Here is a 4,096-nt window from a genome sequence, read left to right as displayed (position 1 = left end):
GTTGTTGTCACTGGTTTTTTTTAGGATGCGGAAAATGAATGCACCTCTCTCTGGTTTTGTGAATAACTTTATTGAACGCTAGTCCTGCATGCCTTGGGCTATGCCCAGTTTTTAGTGTGTATTGGTCTGTCTCTTATACACATCTGCATTTTAAAGATATTTGATTGTTTATTTCAATGTTATGAATATATTCATCAGGCAAGCTTAGGATTTGCTTAAATCCTGTTGTTGTGAATAGTGGCGCCGTCCGTCGGCCGCCGACTCGCGGACCTTACTCTCTGTACAATGGTTGGTTCAATGAAATTCTCGAACTTCTCAAAAAAGTTATCAAAGCAGAGTGTGTTTAGGCCTGCGCCTAGAAATGTTGTGTCAGCAGAGAACGATTGTGTGCTGTTTTCCTAAATAAGGACGAAACCAGTTTTTCTTCTATAACCAGTTTTTAATCATGTATGTATTAATAATTGATTAGCTTGAAAAATGTTTGCTCATTTGTTTTATCATCAGATGGTATGTAGGCTAGGCTATTGTAAAGAAAGTAAAAAGTAAGTCAGTGCAAGATCCGGGATATGACTTCTTCGGCCGCCTACACCTTCGGCCGCGCGAGATTTATATGGAGCGCCAGTTGGGCATTTCTCCACACCGCATGCTGTGGCGGCCTTTGCTAAACTAAATAATTGCTGTCATGTCGCACAGTAATATTTACGTATTTATTTTAGGTATTGTATGTATATAAATAATTGCTTTCATGTACAGTATTATTTACTTATTTATTTCAGGTATGTGGATTTATTTTTAAGTGTCTTACATTGAAGAATTGTAAAGCTTCAGTATTTTATTTGTTTTACAGAACAGTATTCTTATTTATTATACAATTTGAAACTGTAGGCCTATAAAGTGTGTTATTTACAAGAGTTGGAAAAAGAAATCTAGAGTAAATTTGTCAATCATTATTCAATAAAAATTCTTTAGGAATATCTCATGCCCTTAATGTACATATACTTTATATCATTAAAGCCAATCAATTTATTGGTGATTTAAAATTCAGGTTTTTATATTTACATTACTGAACAAGTGCACATGTAGAAAATGAGATCTATAATCGATAACAAGCAATGATGTTTACCTTTAACAATTATCGTCAAAATGTTTAAAAATCTTGCAAATATGTTGCTTGTGTTAACCATGGTGTAAGTGGCAGCGCAAAGTTTGCCATGTTTAATTAGTTATGATTTTTTCACAAATTATTGCTGCGAAGCAGCCAATTCATATTCTTGACAGCAATTTGACCTCTGAAAGGTCATTGTTTGTCAAAAAACAGGCGCCTAATAAGACTACTGAAAAGCGGAGTTTCCTTCTTTCGCTCTGCCGGGTAAAATCAATTACTTTAGGCGACGTTTGTAGACTAACCTACTCGTACCAACGTCCGCATGTCGCGCTAGCCAGGCCTAGACTAGCTAGGATGTTATAGGCCTAGCCTTGAAGGGACGAAGGTTCCAATGAAAAGCAACGTCGCTCCTTGATAGCTAACATTGTCTATTTAACATCGCAATAATTCATTATTAGACCTATAGTTGTTTTTTGAATTGTACTCCACAAATCTCAGCCGATACCTCACACAACGTCTCCTATCTATTGTCGTCACGTCATGGCTCGCTGGCTCACACTTGCGATGTCTCGCACTTGTGAACAAATAACACGTTGGCTCGCACTTTGGCAACACTCTTTGGCAGTCAACTCGCCCCTAGAAAACCCGCCCTTGGAAACTTGCCCCATAAAAAAAATGCACACTTCCTAGACCATGCAGTCTTAAAAATAAAAATTGTAACCTTTGGTAATTAACACATTTTCCACATACATAGAAATTTTTGAAACTTTATTAAAAAAAAAACCTAAACCATAATTCACCACTATAGACACTTTTTGACAAAAATGAAAAATTACGACTTTGTTACCCAATGAGAAGTGTTCTAATATAGACAATGGGTCGCGTCTCATATTATTTGTTATACAGTATTTTTATTATTCATTATTTTCACTTGACTCGCATAAATAATTTTGTTCGAAGAACATTTATATGCAGTTGTACTTAGCAGCACTTCACTTGCAATTTGCAATTTCTAGTATAATTTTATTACTGAAATTTTAACACACTATTAATATTAATTGTTGCGACATGTTCTGTGTGTATAGGCCTATATTGTAACAATGTAAGCTTGAGTGTTTCTGAATTTGAGGTTAAGAATTGAATAGATATAATAGCGCTCATTCAACCACTGTATATCAGTGTGATAAACAATAGCGCATATTCAACCTCCAATCGGCAAAGCACTCAAAGGGCGCTCCATACATTTTGGTGTTCAACAGGGCGCGGCCGAAAGTGTCGGCGGCCGAAGTTGGCCTAAAGCCAAGATCCCTGGCCGTCCGGCCCATTCATGTTGTTGGTCACTGGTTTTTTTTAGGATGCGGAAAATGAATGCACCTCTCTCTGGTTTTGTGAATAACTTTATTGAACGCTAGTCCTGCATGCCTTGGGCTATGCCCAGTTTTTAGTGTGTATTGGTAGAATTAAGTTTTAATTATTTATATTTATTATTGTCAGATTGCTTAATATTTAAATAGGCCCTCCTAGTAGGCCTAGCCTAGGCCGGTAGCAGGTCAAAACTGGAATAACCAAAATGGCAATGACCAAAACGGCAATACGAAAACGGCAATGATAAGTATCAAAACGGCAACAGACCAAAACGGCTATGACAAGTACAAAAACAATGTTTTTGTCAATGCAAGCACCACCAGGCCCGGACCGCAGGTTTTTGTGCATCATTTGAAAATTTGATACGCAAATCGAATATTGCCATGGGATCTTTTTCCTGCTTTGAGTGTTTTAATGTTTAATTGTGGTATTTTTTTTTACACATCTAGATGCTTCATTTTGTCTATATTTTAAAGCGCTATTATTATTATTGTATTATTGTAGAAGTGGTTGGCGCATCGGTTGTGGCTTGGACTTCCAACCTCGAGGTCGGGGGTTTGAAACACTTGCTGTGCAAATCGCTTGTGTCCTTGGGAAAGGCACTTTATCTACGGTTGCCTCTCTCCACCCAGGAGTACAAGTGGGTACCTGGTAGGTTCCAACACTGCGCTGATTACTAGCCGCAATATTATGGAGATATAATTTAATTTAATTTAATAATTTCATTTAGTGTTCAATGTGTTCCATATGTGTTTGATCCAATGACCGGGGTAATAATGTGAAGCGCTTAGAGGCTTTGTTAAGGCATTAAGCGCTATATAAGAACGACATTATTATTATTATTACTGTTATTATTATTATTATTATTATTATTATTATTATTATTATTATTATATTATTGTTATTATTATATTATCGTTATTATTATTTATTGATTTACCTACCATCCTGCTTTGTAATGCACATTCGGTGCGTAACAAACTCGATGAACTACATATATTCCTAAACAAGGAAGAAATTGATATACAGTAGGCCTATAGACTTGCCACAAGTCTCTTATTTTTTTAAATTATTTTTCTCATTCTGGACAGCGCCACCAACGAGAAAGTTAATTTAGAGATAGACGGAATAAGCGACTTGTAAAACACTGAAGTCAGGCACCAGCAGGATGCAAAAAGAATGACGTAATCTTATATTCCATATTTGGATAAATGGCGAACCGAAATAAACAATTTCAACTAATCAAATGTTCATATTTTTGGAGCCACGAAACTGAGTCACTCGCCGCTCGCGTCGACTAGTTAGGCATGACTAAATTTAAATAGTCCTCCCTAATAAAACGGGCCTAAAATATTTAGAATAGACCCTAGTAAGACTAATTTTGGCAAAGGCAAAAACAATTAAGCCTAGACGGCATACCATACAAATACAACAAACCTTTAACTTTCCAGGAGGATGGCTAGCCTAGACTCTAGTAGAGGCTTGGCGTATTTTTAAGTTCTAACTTACAGAGGCCTACCTTTTTAACAATATTCTACTCTCAAGGCCTAAATCTATGTAGCAGCTAGCGATGAGCAAGTTTCCTAAGTACTGTATAGCCTACGGTTATCAGTCCATGTCGTTCTC

General features: G+C 36.6%; 1 protein-coding gene across 5 annotated transcripts in view; it reads left to right on the top strand.

Annotated features, from left to right (window-relative positions):
- The first annotated feature begins 311 nt into the window (after nt 1-311).
- Nucleotides 312-4,096, top strand: part of LOC117106856 (alpha-N-acetylgalactosaminide alpha-2,6-sialyltransferase 1-like) — a 40,200-nt gene continuing 36,415 nt past the window's right edge. For 4 of the 5 annotated variants that reach the window (XM_033248340.1, XM_033248342.1, XM_033248338.1 and 1 more), the window contains exon 1: nt 312-447. The gene's annotated coding sequence lies outside the window, so the exon portion shown is untranslated. The remainder of the gene's footprint in view (nt 448-4,096) is intronic. The other variant, XM_033248343.1, reaches the window with a different exon arrangement.

The sequence above is a fragment of the Anneissia japonica genome, unplaced genomic scaffold (genome assembly GCF_011630105.1).
Source record: "Anneissia japonica isolate Jap-2015-1 unplaced genomic scaffold, ASM1163010v1 scaffold1165_len1893470_cov193, whole genome shotgun sequence".
Classification (NCBI taxonomy): Eukaryota; Metazoa; Echinodermata; class Crinoidea; order Comatulida; family Comatulidae; genus Anneissia; species Anneissia japonica.
This window is presented reverse-complemented; position numbering and strand designations above follow the sequence as displayed.